At 42.2% G+C, this 22,557-nt stretch overlaps 1 long non-coding RNA gene across 1 annotated transcript; it reads left to right on the top strand.

The window, feature by feature from the left end:
- Window positions 1-13,014: 13,014 nt before the first annotated feature.
- Window positions 13,015-21,430, top strand: LOC149832125 (uncharacterized). The gene is made up of 2 exons (XR_016433082.1): window positions 13,015-13,137; window positions 21,101-21,430. It is a non-coding gene; the product is annotated as an uncharacterized LOC149832125 (long non-coding RNA).
- Window positions 21,431-22,557: the final 1,127 nt, after the last annotated feature.

Genomic DNA, 22,557 nt, shown 5'->3' with positions numbered 1-22,557 from the left:
TTCTTTTTGTCTCATCTTGGTGAAACGACTATAATATTCGTCACCTCTATCAGACTTGACAACTTTAATAACTTCATCAGTTTGTTTGTCTACTTCTTTCTTGAAGTCCTTAAAAACCTGAAAGACCGTTGATTTTTCAGATAATAAGTAGAGATACATATATCGTGAGTAATTGTCTATAAATGTGACAAAATATTTTTTACCCGTATAACACGGTAAAAAAGGGCCGTACACATCCGTATGCATTATTTCTAACTTTCCATTATTGTGTTTGGCATCTTTCTTATACGTGTTAGACTGTTTACCCTTTATGCAGTTAACACATGGCTCTATATTCGTAAAATCAAGGGATCCGAGGATTCTCTCTTTCACGAGTCTTTGGACTCTCTCTTTCGAGATATGTCCTAACCTCTGATGCCAAAGTAAATAGGATTGATTATCCTTTAGGCTACATTTATTGCCAATCATTGTCTTCTCAATGGAGTGAGATTCTTGAATTTGGAATTTGGTTCTTAATCAATACAAATCATCACACATATATGCAGAATCTATATTCATTGAATTTTTCATAATAATAAGTTTGGAATTTTCAAATTTAAATACAAAGTCAAACTTATCAAGTTTTGAAATTGAAATAAGGTTCCAACTATAGGATGAAACATAGAACGTATCGACCAAATCCAATATGAATCCTGACTCCAACATAATTTTGCAGATCCCAATATTCTTGACATGCGAATGCATCCTATTTTCAGAAAAGATGCTTCTTTCATGCTCTGTTGGTTACCTCTTGTTCAGAACTGCCTGCAAAGAGTTGGTAATGTATACCGTGGCACTAGAATCAATCCACCAACTATGCAATGGGATATGAATTAAATTTCACTTATGAGAAACAAATGACTTATTACATTTATTTTTGAGCCACTTCTTGTACTTTAAACAATCCACCTTCTTATGCCCCTTTTTCTTGCAGAAGAAACACTTTATATAAAAGCCTCCTAACTGAGATTTAGCTTTTGCCTGAGAGTTTGAACTCTCCCCAATGGCTTTTTTTTTATTTTTATTTTTGAAGGAACTTTTTTTTTGCCTCAACCTCTGTTTATTCTTATGAGTGATCATTAAAAGATCACTCATCATCATATGTGTTGTAGGAGATTTTGAAGGGTCCATACTCAGTAGCTAATGAGGTTAAGATTAGATGGACCAAGAAAGAGTTAGAGATGAAGAATTTCACGTCATTCAACTAAGTCGTAATATTCCTCATTTCCAAAATGTGTTGTCGGATGTGACTGTCACCAACATATTTCATAAACACCAATTCAGACATGAGCGTACTGGCCCTTGCCTTATTAGAAGTGATGAATTGAGCCTCAATGGCTCCCAGAAATTCCTTCATTGTCCTGCAGTAAGGAATGGAGCCTCGAATAATCTTAACCACCCGAAATTGCAAAAGCAACAAACTAAGTTTGTTTAAGCGCTCCTACTTCTCAGAGACAGTCTTCTGATTGGCTGTACTCAGATCTGTAAGAGCGAGAGGTTCGTCAATTCTAAGGGTTAGATCTAAATCCATATAGGCCAAAGTGAATAACATGATTTCTTTTCAATCCGAAAAGTTAGATCCGTCTAAAAGGGGGATATTACTAGAATCGTCGATAAGAAAAGAACCTGATAAAACAAAGAACAAAAATAAAAACAAAAAGACATCACTATTATTGCTTAGACGAGACTCATGTTGAAAAGGTAAAAGTGAGACCCTTTATTTTCACCTTTTCTAAGACAAGCATAGTTGAGCCATTATCGTTCCACTTTGGTGAAAACGACAATACTCATAGTTGCTTTGTCTTTTTAATTCTCAAGGAATTGACTTCAGCTAGTGAAACTAGTAGATCATGTATCTAGAGGCAATTCAGCACTGTACCTTTGGCTACGAACATGCTTCATGGGCTGAAATACATATCTACTATCACACCCTGTGTAAATTTGGAACACAATGACCTACCTTTGGGTAGAATCGATGTTTCATAAATTCACACACAATCATAATAACGAATCTTAATACGGTCTAAAGAATTTTTAATCAACACGACTCAGATCACTTTGGTGATTACATGAATCGGTCAAACAAGATCCTTTACCGAAAACCTATTCGTATTATGGAGCACGCCCATGCACACATTTTAATGCATGTATATTCATGACATAATACAAGTTCATGCTTCAACTAATATACATAAACTAATTGTCATGAATTTAGTTATAATTCATGCTTAAAACCATCATGCACAACTTAACCAACATAAAATACATGAATTTACATGCATAAGTCATGCATTATTTAAAATAAATACTTTATAAAGCATGAAAAATAATAAAAGCATGCTCATATGGGTAAAACCCAGGGTCCTCAAGTAGGAACTGATCTAAAAACACTCTGAACCGGTCATCTAAGGGTCTGAACCGGTTCTGAAACTTATGAATCGGTACCAAATATGAACAAAAGTTCATAAAACCCTATAATTGTATGCCAAAATCCTTGTACATCCTTATATTTATGAAAACAGGGTCTTGGCATCTTAGACATGGTGAAAAACGAGAAGAAACTGGTCAAAACGGCTCTGAACTGGTCCCGAAAAGGGCCGAATCAGTACATGATTCGGTTCAGGCCAAATAGTGCCTGAATCATACAAAAGTATGGATCCAATCCGGTCCAAATAGGGTCCGGGTCTAACCCGGTTTGAATCAGACCCAGGTCTGACCCGATCCTAAGTGGACCCGGGTTGGACCCGGTCCGAACAAGGACCCGGGTTGGGCCCGGTGCAAACAGAGACTCGGGTCTGACCCGGTCCAAAATAGACCCGGGTCTGACCCAGTCCAAAGTGGACCCGGGTTTGAACCTGTTCGAAAATGGCCCAGGTCTGACCCGATCCGAAAAGGGACCCGGGTCAGACCCGATGGACCCGGGCCGAACAGGGACCCAGGTCTGACCCGGTGGACCTGGATCTAACACGGTCCAAAGTGGACCCAGTTCGAACAAGAACCCGGGTCCGGCCTGGATCAGACCCAGACCCGACCCGCCCCTAATGTTATTAAAACGAAAACAAAAACCCTCAGTTTCTGTTTGCATTTTACTAAGAAACCGAAGGGTTTCTCCCCTTTATCGCCCCACATTAACCCACATTGTCGTATGGTGACCAGTCGACGACAGTCACCTCCCCTGGTGACATTCCTTTAGCGACAGCCCCGACACCGGCAGATCCAGATGGTGATGGCAGCTGGTGCATCAGAAGAGCACTAATGCCCGCGGCGACACCCCAACGACGTCGGCGACCGACGGCCGCCCCTGCCGACATATCGCCCCACGACGATCAACCCAATCCACCGGCGAACTCTTCCTCGACGACAGGTAAGGGTTATTTTTTTTTTATGGATCTGCCACCAGAACAATCAGTAAATTGGCGATGCCATCGGGCAGCTAGTGACGCCGACAAAGCCGCCGTCATCGCTTTCACCTAGGGGTGGCAAAACCTGACATGACCCGCCAACCAGCCTCTTAGGCAGGTTCAGGTTGGGCTTAAACTAACCCATTTAATAAACGGGTCAACCCGTCTAACCCATTTATTAAACGGGTCGGGTTCGTGTTAGGGGTATGCCAACCCGCCAACCCGGCTGACCCGTTTAATAAACAGGTTAGGCGGGCGGGTAGACCCGCCAACCCAACCCGCCAATCTGCCCACCAACCCGTTTACCCGACCCAACCCGTTTATTAAACGGGTTGGCGGGTCGTGTTGGGTTTCCTGTTTAATAAACGGGTCGGGTTCGGGTTCAGGTATGCTGACCCGCCAACCCGTCGGGTCGACCGACCAACCCGACCCAATTACCACCTCTACTTTCACCTCCTCGGCGAAAAACCACCGAACAAAAATCCCCAGCCCGACGACTGAAGGGTTTTGGTGAAAAGGGGGTTTTTGAACCCTGCTTTTTTCTGCGAGTGGCACAACTAGTAAGGAGTTTGCCGCACTCTACAGGCAATCCAGTGGTTCGGCAAAACCCCCTCGCCCGGCGTCATCCCACAGTGATCTCTGTACTGGAAGACTACCCTGCTACCCAACGGCACAGGGTAAGCCCTCAACCCTTTGCATTTTTTTTTATAGAGGGTCGCCTCAGCCAACAACTACCGGGAATGGTTGTCTCCCCACGGCAATAGTTGTTGTCATCTGGCAACCAAAGTTGCCCTTTGGCGATGGGCGGTCACCCACTAGAATGGCTTTGTCGTCGGTGAAGGTTGTCGCCCTACGACGACAGTAGCAGCAAAACGCTGAAAGGCCCTACAGGCACCCATGCGCAGCTGAATGCGTGGAACTTGGGCCCATAACCCAATGATGGCATTTTACCGAGAAACAAACACAGAAAGCGTACTTGTATTTGTCATAGAGCGCGTGCAGGGAATTCAGCGTTTTCCTCAGCCGGTCAACGCCCACAATGAGTCCAGGCCTTAGGTCAACGGTGAGCATGATCCTATACAATGTAAACTGGATGTGGGATTTGGGTAGGATTACAGCTACGAATCTCTCATCATCTTCGTAGCATCCTACCCCCTTATATAATGGAAGAAATAGACAGTTATGTGAATGTGGTCTTTCCACATTCACGTAACTCCCACCTACTAACCCCATTATGTGGTTACTAATGTGACCCACTAATGACTGTCAAGCTGGGTCACCCTGTGGGTTTAGACCCAGACTCATTATGTCCAACATATGTCAATTTAGAAATCCAGCCAGTACCCTATTAAAGAAATGATAATCTTACGTTATTTTTTTTTAAAAGCTGGGCAATTTTAATAAGAAAAGTATTGGCTACACCGTACCCATGAGGTGAAACTCACAGTCACAATGAACCAAAGCTACGTAAAAACTTATCAATTTATTAATTAATTTTAAACTTATATTATTAAATTTGTTAACTTAAGATTACTTTACAAAAAAATTGAATATGCATGAAATATTTTCAATGTTCTATTTTTTTATTTTCATTTTTAAAAATTATATTTTATATTATTTTTGTTAACATATTATAAATAATTTTGAAATTCTAAATGAGGAATTACATAAAAAACGGATAGGGTCCCTCTCTCCCTCTACATCTGTTACCTCTCTCATTGATATATCAACTTTTGCACCACCTGTTTAAATGGGTGACTTGGTGATCCGATGATTTTCAATGAAGATCTATTTGGTCGAAAATTGTTTCCGATGGCTCCAGATTCATTGATGATTTAGTCGATGATTCGCTCGAGGATGGCTACACTGGGTAGAGCACATCAGAACATTTGATTTTTAAGAAAGGAAAAGCAAAAATGGTGTAACCAATATTTTCCCCCTTCAAAATGTTTTTTTTTTTGGCCTTTTTTCCACATTAGCCAATGACTAATTTGGTCATTGCCTTGTTCCTATTTTCAAATACATTCTTATGGCTTACAAACCCTACCAAAATGGTCCTTGTGGTTAGCTTCGGTCGATGTCGTTAAAGGAAACTATTGTCCTTTATTTAGATTATGGGGGATGGCAGTGGATCGGGAGGATGCCGGGACAATGTTTCCACTCCGGTCCTGTCTCAAAATTCTACCTTCATCCCTGCACGGGTTTTGATTTTAACCTCCATTCTCGCCTCTATCCCCGTTCATGCCCTCCATCCCTGGTCCAAATGTAGCAAGATGGGGCCCTATTTCTCCCAGGTCCACTACCATCCCTAAAGAAGAAGGTTGAACCGTCGAAAGGTATTTTAATTATTTTACTAATGCAGATCTGGGATGGGGCATGGCGAGGCGGGGCGGGGGGGAACACGTAAGTCCACCCCTGCATAAGTTTTGATTTTAACCTTCATCCTTGCCTCCATCTCCATTTAATATCCTCCATCCCAACTCCAAACGAGGCGCAGCGGGATGGGGTCCCATTTTCCTCAGGTCCACTACCATCCCTAGAATTTACCCTCAAAATACAAATATGAAAGTGATTTTCCTATTGAAGTTTCTGGCTGCTCACATCCTAAAGGAAGAATGCTAGAATGACAAAGTGGGGAAAAAATGGAAGTGAGGCAAGTGAATAAATTGCAAAGCTGTGTTGGGGCATATTTGTGATTCTAACCAGATAAACAACTTTGTAAGGCTAAATTGATTATATAAAGAGAGGTTTGAAGAACTACAATAACAACAACAACTACGCCTTCATCCCAAAACAATTGGGGTCAGCGATATGAACCAAAAAAGAAATTCATTTTGGGTCTTCCACATGAATCCTTTTCCTCCAATCATTTCTATCCAACGCCATGTCCTCGGTGAGGTTCAAAGCATTCATATCCTTTCCTATCATCTCCATCCAAGTCTTCCTAGGCCTACCCCGACCTCTTTTAACTAATATATTTTCCCATTTCTCCAACATTCTAACTGGAGCATCATTAGGCCTTCGCCGAATATGTCCAAACCACCGTAAACGATTCTCTCGCATCTTATTTTCAATGGGTGCAACACCTACCTTCTTACGTATCTCTTCGTTCCGAATCTTATCTTTTATTGTATTTCCACACATCCATCTAAGCATCCGCATCTCAGCTACACTCATTTTTTGAATATGATGTCTCTTGGCAGCCCAACATTCCGTACCATATAGTAAAGCGGGTCTAATAGTCGTCCTATAAAACTTTCCCTTCAACCGCAATGGCATTCTACGATCGCACAGCACTCCAGTAGCACTTTTCCATTTCATCCACCCAACCTTTATCCTATGATTTACATCTCCATCAATTTCTCCATACTTTTGAATGATGGATCCCAAATATTTGAAATAATCAGGTTTGAAGAACTAGAATCACAAATTTTCTGCAATCCCTGGCTTGCGTTTATAGGTTGGTCCAGTTGTTTCATTCATAGTGAGGACAACTTCCAAAAAGGAAAAAGGAAAAAGAAAAATTTAGGATATGCAATCGTGGCCACCACCAATGAGATGCCTTTTGGAATTTAGTGCAAAATCAATGTGACAGTGACGTTCCTAGGGATAGCATTTGGGTAAGGGTGTCAATGGGTTGCCTTTGACCCACGGACCGGACCTGTAACCAACCCTGTAGGGTCAGGGTTCGGTGATAAACAAGGACATTGGATTAGAATCAGGGTCAGATTCAAAGGGTCCAATGAATATAAGGAACCAGGTATGGTTTATGAAATTTGTACCAGACCAACCCAAGTTCTGACTAAGATCTCCAAATTTTCATATAAAAAAGATAAAAAAAATATTATTTTACCGAGTTTGGATTCATGTAATTCTTATAAGATCTAGGTATGGTTTTGCTTATATATGGTAGGTCTGATTAGACTCAAGTCTGGATCCAATACCAGCATATCAAATCAAATCTAGGTTTGCTCCCACTTGGGTCCTAACCAAACCTTATGTTCACACCCTTAGTTGAAACTCATTAAAGAGGTTGTTTTGACCAAATCCCACCTCATAAATGTATTCAGCATAGTCAAAATAGTACTAATCAACCCTTCCATCATTTTTTTTTGATGTAAAAATATGTTTTCTTGATGTTTGAAAATTGGATACATTATAAGCCATTGATTTTTCAATTATCTTAAAATCTGACATATATGTAACCTGTCCTGGGCTGGGAGAGTTAACTTAATTAAATCGGTTTTAGCCTCTTTTTCGATTTATTAGATGTCGAGTTTTATCCTCCCAGTCTCAATACTTTTCAAGTTGAAATGTATGATGAACCAGTTACTTTGGCACGATGTTGGTGATTCTCAACACATACATTTGTTAGCATGGGATCAGGTGTGTCAGGCCTTGTCTGAAGGTGGATGGGTATTAAGCCTCTAAAAGAGCATAATATTGTAGCATACTTGGCCAAATTGGGATAGGCAGTCATTAATTCATTTTCGAATCTCTGGGTTCAGATCATTCATAAGAAATATTTTAATTTGGTTATCAAAAATAGTCTCTGCAGGCTCTCATGGGTGGCAGAGTCTTATTGTTGGGAGGGTGGTGTACGTTCTCCCCCCGATGATTCACTGAATCTCACATCTGTGTTCGGGGGGTCTGAATAAGCACCACGTATACAAGCACATGAGGCTCGTATTCCCGTGTATGTTGACATCACTTAGCATTGGAGTCTGGTGTGGTTGCAAAGACTTAAGTACCCTTTCTTGCTATTCTTCTCATAAAATGACAGTTTGAGAAAATGAAAAAAATACCCTTCATTCAAAAAACAAAAAAAAATGATTTAAAAAAATGACAAACATGTCTTCCATCCAGAAAGTCGAGGATGATGTTGACTCTTCAAAGTTTACACAGCGAAACGAACCTTAATCGTTCTCTCGATGGTGATCCAACGAAACGATGGTGAGTCGACGATCCGATGGTGAGCCGACGATCTGATGGTCATCCGGCGAAACAAACCTGAGCCATCAAAAATGTCTGTTTGAACTTTTCATCTTCATCTTCATCTTCTTCTTCTTCCTTCTCCATAAAACACTATGAAACCCTCTTTCTCTCTCTCTAGAGAAGAAATCAAGGGAGGTAAAGAGTTCCCCCTGGAGAAGGTCATGAACATCAACCCTCTCACTCTCTCTCCCTTGTCTTTCTACTTCTGTGCACATCCAGCAGACGATCTTACATTACTCCATCAAACACCGACTGACCTGCACACTGACTGTAGCATCGTTCAACTTGATGAGTTGTGGAGCCTGATTCATAGTTTTTTCTCTTATAGGAGGGGGGTCCGGGGGCTCCCCCCGGCGCAGGTTCTGCTATTGTAAGACCCTACAGTGATTTATCGCTGTGGGGCTCGATGGAGACCCAAAAATACTATAAATCGCTATAGTGATTTGCGGAAGACACTACAAATCATTGTTGTAAGACCGGATAACAGTATAAATCGTTGTGGGGCTTGTTGGAGATCCAAAAATACTACAAATCATTGTAGGAAGGCCCGACAATACTACAAATCGTTGTTGGAAGGCCGGATAACACTAAATATCGTTGTTGGGCTCGTTGGAGACCCGAAAATACTACAAATCGCTGTAGGAATGCCCGACAATGCTACAAATCGTTGTTGGAAGACCGGACAACACTATAAATCATTGTGGAGCTTGTTGGAGACCCGACAACACTAAAAAACATTGTAGGGTAGTCATTGAAAAAATCATGGGAAAGAAACAGAAAAAGAAAAATAGAAAAATCGTAAGAAGGGGTGTTACGAAAACCTCGAGCAAGAAACAACCGAAGGAAACATGAGCCCCACGATTAAACAAAATGCTTTATTGCGCTTTTTCGATAGTTAAAAGAGGGAAAGAAAATAAAAAAAAATGTACAAGGCCCCAAAAAAATTAATCTAGGGGGCGCTGCCCCCCGAGCCCCCTGCCAGAGGTGGCCCCCTGGACCCCCGCCCGCTGACCGCGCAGCTGGACCCGCGACCCCTCTCTTGTAAGGGCAAAAACTCTAAATCAGGCTCCACAACTCATCAAGTTGAATGATGCTACCCATGCTGGGAGGAGCCCCCAAACCCCCTCCTGTAAGGGCAAAAACTATGAATCAGGCTCCACAACTCATCAAGTTGAACGATGCTACCCACGCTGGGAGGAGCCCCCAAACCCCCCTCCTGTAAGGGCAAAAACTCTGAATCAGGCACCACAACTCATCAAGTTGAATGATGTTATCCACGCTGAGAATCGTAATATATTTGTGTACGTTCAGTATTAATCTTTACTGTAGTATCAAATACAAGCACATCATTGAAGCATTCATAATCTACTCTTGACTTTGAATCTACCCAAAACATATTCACAGCATATCCATCTTCATCCAGTTGCATTGCACTAAAGAAACTATGGTCATTGTTTGATTTCTTCTGTAAGTAATCAACTAAAGAACATATTTCTTCATTCTTCATGTTATTTGTCCTCTTTCTTCTCAAGTGGTTTCTTAGATCCAAAGGAGCCCCCAAACCCTTCTCCTGTAAGGGCAAAAACTCTGAATCAAACTCCACAACTCATCAAGTTGAATGATGCTACCCACGCTGGGAGGAGCCCTCTGACCCCCCTTCTATAAGGGTAAAAACTCTGAATCAGGCTCCACAACTCTTCAAGTTGAGTGATGCTATCCATGCTGGGAGGAGCCCCCAGACCCCTGTCCTGTAAGAGTAAAAACTCTGAATCAGGATTAACAACTCATTTAGTTGAATGATGCTACCCATGCTGGGAGGAGCCCCCAAACCCTCCTCCTGTAAGGGTAAAAACTCTGAATAAAGCTTCACAACAGTCAATGTGCAGATCAGTCAGTGCTTGATGGAGCAATGTAGGATTTTCTGCTGGATGTGCACAGAAGCATAAAGAGAAGGGAGAGAGAGAGTGAGAGGGTTGATGTTCATGGCCTCCTCTAGGGGAGATTTCTTTCTCAGATAATCCTACAGTGCAGAATCAAAGTCTTAAATAATCATCTTTGGGGCACTTAAGTCTTTACAACCACTCTTTTTCTAGAATCGTCATTTTTTTTTGCACCAATGGAGGGGAGGGTACTTAAGTCTTTGCAATCGCATCAAACTCCAATGCTAATTAATGCTGACAAACGTGGGGATACGAGACACACGTCCTTAAATACGTGGTGCTTTTTGGGACCCCCGAGCATGAGATGCCCTGTTCGGGGGGTAACATATAACCTGCTCTGCTTATTGTTGGTCTTCGATCGAATAAAGAGAGGCTTCAATGGAAAGTCGGTAATGGTCAACGTTTCCAGTTTTGGCTTGATCCCTGGTTCTCGAACACCTCTTTCGTGGAGCAGCTTCAATGGCCAATGTCCTGCTCTCTGATTAGGTTCTTGCAACCGATAAGTGTGGCAGATATTCTCTATTCGCCCTTTGCATTCTGATCTTCCCCTGCATATTCGTTACGCCTTAGAATCTGCAGGGTATGGTGTTTTTTTATCTTCATCAAGTGAGCAAGTTGAAGATATAATCTCTACTAATGACTCTACCCATCTCATGTCGAGTAGCGCCTGGCGTGAATCGGATCTCTCATCTTAAGTGGGACATGGCCAAATTGGTTTGGTGTTCCAATCACAACCCATATGCAGCTTTCACTGTTTATCTTGCACTGTTGGGTTGTTTGCTCACTCAACAGTGCCTTCAGCAACTTGGCTTGCCAATGTATGCTATTTATGTGTGTCCAAAAATAATCTTCTCAACACTTGTTTCTTCAATGTTCAGTTTCAAAATAGGTTTGGTTCTTAATCTCCTCCTCCTTCGGACGGTCAGAACTTGGTTGTTTCCTTGCGAGATTGGCATCGAAAGAAATTGATGCCTAAACGAGTCAAGCAGGCATGGATCATTTCGTTTCACAATTTTATCAGGTAGATCTGGTTGATTCGGAATCAGCTCATCTTTGACAGGAAGCATTATTCTACTCAGCATATTTTAAAGCAGTGCTTTCATGCTGTTCGTCAACAGATGGATCGTTTGTGTCTGAATCTTCATCACCCTGTTCTTTGGAAGTGGAATAATGCTGGCCAATGGGAATCTCCACCACCCTCTTGGCTGAAACTTTATATTTACAGCATATTCAGAGGTCGTTGGCAAATAGGTTACGTTATTCGCAATGACCAGGGCTGCTTCCTCTTTGATGGATGGATAGTGGGTGCGTCCTCTTTCAGATCGTGAGTTTCAAAGCTGGAATCAGATTTTAGATTGTATTCTTGACTGTGGCTTCATAGAGCTGGAAACATCACGCAAAGATCAGGTGCAGTTTATTAACAGATGTCCGGAGGAGAGAGGCCCTTAAAAGAAAAAGAGTCACACACGATTTAACATGGTTAGGTGTGAAAACACCTACATCCATGATCCTCTACTCAACAACTTACTTGTAGAGGTTTTCACAATATAAAGAGGTTACATGATTATCGATTTTTTTAGTCTCTTCATTATTACATTGACTTCTCTCTATCATAACCGAATTCATATCCGAATTATCAAGATTAACATTATCAATGATAATCTTAATATTCTAAGTATTCTGTGTCCCATCATGAATCGAATCTCATTACCGATGACTTTGATAACATTTGCTTCTCGTGTAACCTTATCAAGACTCTGTGTGAGAGTCCCATTAGCCTTATTAAGACTTTGTGTGAGAGTCCCATTATCGTATACGATATTGGTGGACTCTCCATCGTAACTGCTTTTACATTTGGCATTATCAGCACCCTGATAAGAGTCCCACTGGTGTGTGCACTGTTATCGTGCCCGATATTCTTGCTAGTAGCATATCAATCCCGATCGGTAGCTCTATCGTTAACAGCCCTAAACATCATCGACTTCATAACCTGATTTAGCGATCATGGTCTTTTGACCAGTGTTTTTTATTTTTTTCGAAAGAAAAATATATTCGATCATTCAGATAACAGAAAGAACAAAAGCGTGATGAGATATCACGCTCTGCTTAGAGTGTACAGCTTTGTGAATTAAACAAAATTTAAAAACGGAAAGTGACACAAGAGTATGACAGCGTCACTCCTAGCTCGTCCGATCCAGTTTATGAACTGGCCCCACCATTTTCTTCCGTCATGTTCCAAAAATGTTCAATGGGTTGGCCAAAAAATTGGCTACTTTAGCCATCACAAAGTCGAACTGTCAATGGTGTAACATGAGCCCAGACTGGGCTCCACCTTTGTAAATTTGTAAATTGGCTCTTTTCCTTCTAATATAAACTGGTAGGGGACTGCGTAGCCCCCCATCTTTATACATGACTGGTTAGTATATAAAGATTAAACACACTCCGTTGTTTTCTAAATAAAAGTCTTGTAGCCACCTAATTCTCAATATCAGCCAAGTCTAAAGAAAACCGTGTTTCAGGATACGGTGACCAACTTTTGGACTTTGAAGTCAAAACAAGCCCAATAAAGAAATCCCGTTTCACACTTCTACTTTCCTATCTATCTATATATATGCAGATGTTCGTGACTCTCCCTCACAAAGATCCCAAACCAAAATCTCCATCTTCAGAAACTGATCCTCTCGCAATGAAGTTTCCAGTGAAAATTCAAGTTGCCATCCTCGCCTTTTTCCTCCTAAGCACTCATCTTCCCGAGTTTGTAGGTATGAACAAATTTTAGTAGTTTAAGTTATTAGATTAGCACCACTCTCTCTCTCTCTCTCTCATATAAGATATAAGTAAGCATATATTGTTGGACATTTTGGGTTTTACGGGTCCAACCCGCAGTCTGACCCGGTTTGACACAGCCATTAGTGGGTCATGTAACTGGCCAAGTAATGGAGATAGTGGGTGGGAGTTACGTGAATGTGGAGAGACCACATTCACGTAACTGCCTAATCTCCCATTACAAATAAGGGGTTAGGGGCTACTGGGATGATGAGTGACTTGTAGCTGTTTCCCTGCCCAAATTCTGCTCCGCATTCGGACGCTGCGGAAAGGGTCCTGCTCACCGTCGACATAAGGCCTGGGCTCATTGTGGGCGTCGACCGGCTGAGGAGAACGCCGAATCACCTACACGATAATGGCGAATCCAGGTACGCACCCTGTCTATTTGTTTTCACAGGGATTTCGTCCAACAATGGGTTATGGGCCCACGGTACCACGCATTCCCGCTGCGCGTGGCCGTGTAGGCTGAAACGGCGTTTTGGCGTCGGTGGAGTCGCCGTGGAGCGACAACCACCGATTAGCCAAAGACTGTCGCTATGAGGCGACAGTCATCACCGGCAAGTGTCACCGGAAAAAGGCGACTTAATATTCCCGGTTCAGGCAAACAAAAAAAAAAAATCGTTTTATACATGTGGTCGTTGGGCTGCAGAGAGGGTTTGCCATCGCCGGGTTTCATTTGCCGGAGATATTGTCGGGGTTGAACGCCGGACGGCCGGCGTCAGGGGCTTTTGCCGGAAAACAGCAGAACTGCCACTGCAGTCTTGCCGGCGCCCTGGTTTTCCCACCTCATCGCCGGAGTTACTTGTAAACCGGCGACAATAAAAAAAAAATATTTAAACCCTTACCTGTCGCCGGGGAGGGGGTGGGTTTTCGCCGGGGCTGTCGCCGGATTGGACCATCGCCGTAGGGCGATATGCCGGCTGAATCTTCCGCCGTTCGCCGGCGATCTTGCCGGCACTGTATTTTCGGCCGTGCCCTTCAGCCATCGGTCGGCACCGCCGCAAATCGTCGCCGTGGGACGACGTCTTTTGTCGGGGTGGATGACGCCGGACCGGCGTCACTGTGGAGTGACGCAGGTCGCCGGCAGCTGCGCCGGTCGCCGTGACGGCGACGTGGGTCGTCGTGAAACCGAAAAAGGGGGAAACCGATAACCCCCTTTTCGGTTTCCCTAAAAACTGAAACAGAAACCATCGGGTTTCTGTTTAGGTTTTAAATTTGGACCGGATCGGGTCCGGAGAGGAAACCCGATGACAGACCCGATCCAAACCCTTTTGGGTGGATCGGGGTCTGCTTTTTTCTTTTGGATCTGACCCAGACCCATAAAGGTACCGGGTCTGGGTCTGATCCGAAAAGGATCGGGTCCAATCCGGACCCATTTTAGATCGGGTCCGATCCGGACCCATTAAGAACCGGGTCATACCCGGGTCTATATTGGACCGGGTCGAACCCGGTATTCGGTTTGAACCGGGTCCATGTTGGATCGGGTCGAACCCGGTATCCGGTCTGAACCGGGTCGTACCCGGGTCCATGATGGACCGGGTCGAACCCGGTATCCGGTCTGAACCGGGTCGAACCCGGTATCCATTTTAGACCGGGTCTAACCCGGTATCTGTTTTGGATCGGGTCCGACCCGGGCCTGTTTCGGACCGGGTCTAACCCGGGTTCATTTTGGATCGGGTCTGATCCAGACCCATTAAGAGCCGGGTCGAACCCGGTATTTGGTTTGAACCGGGTCATACCCGGGTCCATGATGGACCGGGTCTAACCCGGTATCTGTTTTGGACCGGGTCTAACCCGGTATCTGTTTTGGACCGGGTCTAACCCGGTATCTGTTTTGGACCGGGTCCGACCCGGTCCTGTTTCGGACCGGGTCTAACCTGGTTTTTGGTTCGGGCCGGGTCCGACCCGTATTAAGTATGGGTCGGGTCAGACCCGGATCCCATTTGAAACTGGGTTGGATCCATAAAAACAGGATCCAAACACTATAGAGACTGAATCGGATCAGGAACTTGATCTGACCCCTTCCGGAATCGGTTCGGAGCCATTTTTGACCGGTTCTTTCCAGTTTTTCACCGGTTCCGGGACGCTGAGACCCTGTTTTCATAGATTTAAAGAAATATAGGGATTTTGGCATACGGTTATAGGGTTTTATGAACTTTTGTTCATATTATGTATCGGTTTATGAGGTTCAGAACCGGTTCGGACCCTTAGATGACCGGTTCGGGGCGGTTTCGGACCGGTTCAGAGTGTTTTTAGACCGGTTCCTACATATGGACCCTGGGTTTTACCCATATGAGCATGCTTTTGTTATTTTTCATGCTTTATAAAGTATTTATTTTGAATAATGCATGACTTATGCATGTTAATTCATGTATTTAGCGTTGGTTAAGTTATGCATGATGATTTTAAGCATGAATTATGACTAAATTTATGATAATTAGTTTATGCATTTTTGTTATAGTATAAACTAATATTATGTCATGAATATACATGCATTAAAATGTGTGCATGGGTGTGCTCCATAATACGAATAAATTTTTCGGTAAAAGATTTTGATTAACCGATTCATGTAATCACCAAAGTGATCTGAGTCGTGTTAATTGAGGATTCTTTGAACCGTATTAAGATTCGTAATTATGATTGTGTGTGAATTTATGAAACATCGATTCTACCCAAAGGTAGGTCGTTGTGTTCCAAATTTACACAGGGTGTGATAGTAGATATGCATTCCAGCCCATGAAGCATGTTCGTACCCAAAGGTACAGTGCTGAATTGCCTCTGGATTCATGATCTACTAGTTTCACCAATTGAAGTCAATTCCTTGGGAATTGAAGAGACGGAGCAATCATGAGTATTATCGTTTTCACCAAAGTGAAACGATAATGGCTCAACTATGCTTGTCTCAGAAAAGGTGAAAATAAAGGGTCTCACTTTTACCTTTTCAACACGAGTCTCGTTTGAGCAATAATAGTAACATCTTTATGTTTTTCGTTCATTTTATCAGGTTCCTTCCATATCGACGGTTCTAGTAGTATCCCTATCTTAGACGGATCGAATTTTTCTGATTGGAAAGAAATTGTGTTGTTCACTTTGGGCTATATGGATTTAGATCTGGCCCTTAGAATTGACGAACCTCCCACTCTTACAAAGCAGAGTACAGCTGATCAGAAAGCTGCCTCTGAGAAGTGGGAGCGCTCGAACAGACTTAGCCTGTTGCTTTTGCAATCTCGGGTGGCTAAGAACATTCGAGGTGCAATTCCTCATTGTAGGACTGTGAAGGAATTTCTGGGAGCCATTGAGGCTCAATTCGTCACTTCTAATAAGGCAAGGGCCAGTACCCTTATGTCCAAATTAGTGTCTATGAAATATGTTGGTGACAGTCACATCCGACAGCACATTTTGGAAATGAGGAATATTGCGACTCAACTGAATGACATGAAGTTCGCCATCTCTGACTCTTTTTTAGTCCATTTGATCTTAACCTCGTTACCTACTGAGTATGGACCCTTTAAAATCTCCTACAACACACATAATGATGAGTGGTCTTTTAATGACCTCTTGAGTAAGTGTGTTGAGGAAGAGGAGAGGTTGAAGGGTGAGAGGGTGCCAAGTGCACATATGGCCTCTCATAAGGATAAACAGAGGTCGAGGCCAAAGAAAAGCTCTTTCAAAAAGAAGAATCAGAAGAGAGCCACTGGGGAGAGTTCAAACTCTCAGGCGAAAGCTAAATCCCAGTTTGGTGGCCCTTCTATAAAGTGTTTCTTCTGCAAAAAGAAAGGGCATAAGAAGGTGGACTGTTTGAAGTTCAAGAAGTGGCTCGAAAATAAAGGTAATAAGTCATTTGTTTCTCATGAGTGCAATTTAATTCATGTTCCATTGCATAGTTGGTGGATTGATTCTGGTGCCACGGTGCACATTGCCAACTCTTTGCAGGCATTTCTGAACAAAAGGCAACCAACGAAGCATGAAAGAAGCATCTTCTCAGGAAATAAGATGCGTTCACATGTCAAGAGCGTTGGGACCTGCAGAATTGTGTTGGAGTCGGGATTCATGTTGGATTTGGTCGATACATTTTATGTTCCATCTTATAGTCGGAGCCTAATTTCAATTTCAAAACTTGATAAGTTTGATTTTATATTTAAATTTGAAAAATCTGAACTTATTATTATGAAAAATTCAATGAATATAGGTTCTGCATATATGTGTGATGGTTTGTATCGATTAAGAACCAAACTCCAAATTCAGGAATCTCACTCCATTGAGAACACAATGATTGGCAATAAACGTGGTCTAAAGGATGATCAATCCTATTTGCTTTGGCATCGGAGGTTAGGACATATCTCGAAAGAGAGAGTCCAAAGACTCGTAAAAGAGGGAATCCTTGGATCCCTTGATTTTACGAATATAGAGCCATGTGTTGACTGCATAAAGGCTAAGCAGTCTAACACATATAAGAAAGATGCCAAACGCAGCAATGGAAAGTTAGAAATAGTGCATACGGATGTCTGCGGCCCTTTTTCACCGTGTTATACGGGTGAAAAGTATTTTGTCACCTTTATAGACGATTACTCACGGTATATGTATCTCTACTTATTATCTGAAAAATCAGAAGTCTTTCAGGTTTTTAAGGACTTCAAGAAAGAAGTAGAGAAACAAACCGGTGAAGTAATTAAGGTTGTCAGGTCAGATAGAGGTGGCGAATATTATGGTCGTTTCACTGAGATGGGACAAAAGGAAGGTCCATTAGCACGGTTTCTAAAAGAGGAAGGCATTGTACCTCAGTATACCATGCCTGGTAGTGCTTATCAGAATGGTGTAGCTGAGAGAAGAAACCGTACGCTTAAAGAAATGGTTCGAGCGATGTTGAATCACTCAAACCTTCCTTTAACCTTGTGGGGTGAAGCTCTTAGGACTGCAGTGCATATTTTGAATAAGGTTCCTACGAAAGCTGTTCAAAAGACTCCTTATGAGTTATGGACAGGTAGAAAACCTTCTTTGTCATATATGCACATATGGGGATGTCCAGCAGAAGCTAAATTGTATAACCCACATATAAAAGCTTTTGATCCTAGGACAACTAGTGGTTTCTTCATTGGTTATCCAGAAAGATCAAAAGGCTTTAGGTTTTATTGTCCATCTCATACACCACAGATAGTGGAAACAGATAAAGCAAGATTTCTTGAAAATGGTTCTGTTGGGATAGATGCATCTCAAAATATTAATTTTGAGGAAATGCAGGATTCAGGTTTCTCACCTGCTAAGGATAATGACCTGACTTTCTCTATCATTGTTCCTTCGAGTAATGTAAGAGAAAGTACAGTCAATGAACATCAATCCCAACTAGATCCGGTTGTTGATGAGGATATACAACAACAACAGGATACAGAGGTTCATTTTGATCCACCTGTAGCACCTGTATGGAGGTCCACCAGAATTAGGAAATCTGCTATCCATCCGGACTATGTGGTGTATTTACAAGAGTCAAATGATTTCATAGACATTGATAAAGATCCCTTCATATTTGCAGAAGCCATTGAAAGTGAAAGATCAACACATTGGATTAATGCCATGAAAGAAGAGCTTGACTCTATGGCAAAGAACCAAGTGTGGGATCTTGTACCTCGACCTGATGGAGTTAGACCTGTTGGTTGCAAATGGGTTTACAAAACCAAAACAGACTCTAAAGGTCATGTGGAGAGGTACAAGGCTAGGCTTGTTGCAAAAGGTTTCACACAGATAGAGGGCATTGATTATAATGAGACTTTTTCTCCTGTCTCAACTAAAGATTCATTAAGAATAATCATGGCCCTTGTAGCTCATTTTGATTTAGAGCTGCATCAGATGGATGTGAAAACCGCCTTCCTAAATGGGGATCTGGATGAGGAGGTATACATGCAACAACCTCCTGGTTTCAGTATAGATGACTCAAATAACTTAGTTTGCAAATTGAATAAGTCAATTTATGGACTTAAACAAGCCTCCCGCCAGTGGTATAAGAAGTTCAATCAGGTTATAATGAACTTTGGATTCACTGAAAACATTATTGATCAGTGTATTTACATTAAGACTAGTGGGAGTAAGTTCATAATTTTGGTTTTATATGTTGACGATATTCTTCTTGCAACTGATGATTTGAGTCTTTTACATGAAACAAAAGATTTTCTTTCCTCTCATTTCGATATGAAAGACATGGGTGAGGCTACTTATGTCCTTGGAATTGAGATCCGTCGTAATAGAACTAAAGGTGTCCTTGGCTTATCTCAGAAATCCTATATCCTTAAGGTTCTTAAAAGATATGGGATGGAGAATTGTTCTCCTAGTTCGGCACCTATAGTGAAAGGGGATAAATTGAGCTTGAAGGATTGTCCTCAGGATGATATTGTGAAGGCTCAGATGGATGCTGTCCCATATGCTTCAGCAGTTGGGAGTTTACAGTACGCGCAGACCTGCACTCGACCTGATATAGCATTTGCTGTGGGAATGCTTGATAGATATCAGTCAAATCCAGGCATTGCGCACTGGAAGGCAGCGAAGAAGGTCATGCGCTATTTACAAGGAACGAAAGACTATATGTTGATCTACAGGAAAGCTGACCACCTAGAGGTCGTTGGATACTCTGATGCGGACTTAGGAGGGTGTATTGACAGTAGAAAATCCACTACTGGATACATTTTCCTTCTAGCGGGTGGTGTTGTCTCATGGAGAAGCGGAAAGCAGTCTACCACTGCTGCTCATACCATGGAGGCGGAATTTATTGCTCTATACGAGACTTCGTCACAGGCCATTTGGATAAGAAACTTCATTATGGGTCTTGGTATAGTGGACTCTATTGAGAGACCACTAAAGATCTTTTGTGATAATGAAGCAGCCGTGTCTTTTTCAAATAACAACAAGAGCTCAACATCGTGTCGGCACATGGAGTTAAAATATTTTGTTGTTAAAGAAAGGACTGAGAATCATCTGGTATGTATTGATACAATTGGGACGAAGGAAATGACTGCGGATCCCCTTACTAAAGGGCTAGCACCGGGATTGTATTCCCAACATGTAAAGGGGATGGGTCTTTTTGATTCCTTCTGATGTATGACAATACATTATGTAATCACATTTGTGTTTATGTTTTGATTCTCTAAAGTTTTGTCTTATTGTTGATTTTGCATAAAGAATCTCTCATATGTGTTAGAGAGAATAGCAGAATAACAATATAAAAGGACCAATAGAATAGGTGAGAGACCAACCTATTCATAAAGGTAATTACTTTACATGCCTAAGCAATGAAGGTGAATTGTAGTGTAGTACAAGAAAATATGACATTTCATAAAGGGGTGTTCATATCCTTGACTCATACGATTTATCCTTGTGATAAAGGGTGGCATGTGAACCCACATGAAGAATTAAATCGAGATAACGGTATACACCTCGATTTAGTACACTTTTGGTGTCAATGGGTCAAGTGGGAGAATGTTGGACATTTTGGGTTTTACGGGTCCAACCCGCAGTCTGACCTGGTTTGACACAGCCATTAGTGGGTCATGTAACTGGCCAAGTAATGGAGATAGTGGGTGGGAGTTACGTGAATGTGGAGAGACCACATTCACGTAACTGCCTAATCTCCCATTACAAATAAGGGGTTAGGGGCTACTGGGATGATGAGTGACTTGTAGCTGTTTCCCTGCCCAAATTCTGCTCCGCATTCGGACGCTGCGGAAAGGGTCCTGCTCACCGTCGACATAAGGCCTGGGCTCATTGTGGGCGTCGACCGGCTGAGGAGAACGCCGAATCACCTACACGATAATGGCGAATCCAGGTACGCACCCTGTCTATTTGTTTTCACAGGGATTTCGTCCAACATATATCTCATTTTTGTGTTCTTATTCTCCTATATTTGGACTTGAATAGAAGGGGGCTGTATCCCAAGAAAGGCTGGAGCTGGGACAAGAACATTAGGTGGAAATCAATATGAGGAGCATCCACGGGTGTTGATGGGGATCATGAGATCATACTCGAGCCCACCATCTCCTGTTTCAAGTTTGCGCAAGAGTATGGAAGCACCACCAGGTCCACCGGATTCCAAGGCTTAATATCAAGGATTGGCCAAATTAGAGAAGGCAGAATGACTGAAACTAGTGAACATATAGGTGCTTTATAAAGGATGAGAATGACTGGATGCGCACCATGGCAATATGTATGGCAAAACTAATAAAGTTCAAACTCTTCCCTCATAAAAAATGAATAAATAAGTCTCTCTCTCTCTCTCTCTCCTGACAGTAGATTTGCAGAATCTGAACAAAATCCTTTTGGCAAATCTGCGGTAAATCATCATGCAAGCACCAAAAATCAAGGTTAATGCTACTAGAAAAGCTCTCAAGTTTACGAAGTTGGTCTCGTTTCTGGTGATTCAAAGACTCCCTGTGCAACATTTTGTTACTTTTTTGAAGATAAATTCTACATTTTGTTATTAATAACAGTTCTTTGACCCTTAGGCATCAACTTTTAACAAGATCTGAAATGGCGGTACAAGAAGCCCACTTGGTCGTGGTCATGGACTTGGTTTTCTTGTATACTTCATTGCAGGACCATCGTAGGTGTAACCGTTGCACTTGAATTTTTTGTTTTTTGGATAAGCAAAGCTGGGGTTAGTGAGTCCCCCACGAGAATACAAACATAATCAATGGAAAAATAGGAACAATAACAGAAAACATGAAAAAACTATGCATCCAAATCCAAAGGAAACCAATCAGGAGGCTTATCCTTCTGTCATCAGCTAACACCAACAGTCGCCAAATATGCCAATTGCCGAGCTACGTTGAGCTTAGGTAACCATCTGCACTGAACTCTGTCAAATCTTAACAGCAATCTAGACAATTTGAAAATAGAATTACTACATGTTCTGCTCTCCAAACAGCGTTGCAAAGAGCTAAACCTCTCTTTATGAGACAACTCAACAAGAATGTTTTTCTGATAGGAAATCTCAGAAATAAACTGATCCCATTTGGCCCAACCTCCTGCATCACTATGAACCTCATTCACAAACCAACCCGTATTTAAGAAAAACCTTCATGGTCTCTAATCGCATATCCAATCTGCAATGAACCAACACATTTACAATAAACTGTAACTTAGATCCATCCAACGGGGGGAGCCGCCCATCGATAAGCACAAACCCGTCTTAAAAACTCTGCAGTCTTAAGACCAGGAAAAGTGGCTAGCTATTTGAAAATAGATCACCCATGCACGGTAAGAATATTTATTTGAAATTTTCATACCTTTCGATATAGTTAATTTCTCTGATAAGGAAGAGCCTGCAGGATTGGTCTTACCAAAAAGATTCAATATCTGATTCCATATCATATGAG

The sequence above is a fragment of the Nuphar pumila genome, chromosome 7 (assembly GCF_984573655.1).
Source record: "Nuphar pumila chromosome 7, dmNupPumi1.hap1.1, whole genome shotgun sequence".
Taxonomy (NCBI): Eukaryota; Viridiplantae; Streptophyta; class Magnoliopsida; order Nymphaeales; family Nymphaeaceae; genus Nuphar; species Nuphar pumila.
The sequence above is the reverse complement of the archived record's forward strand: the minus strand, read 5'-3'. Positions and strand labels throughout refer to the sequence as shown.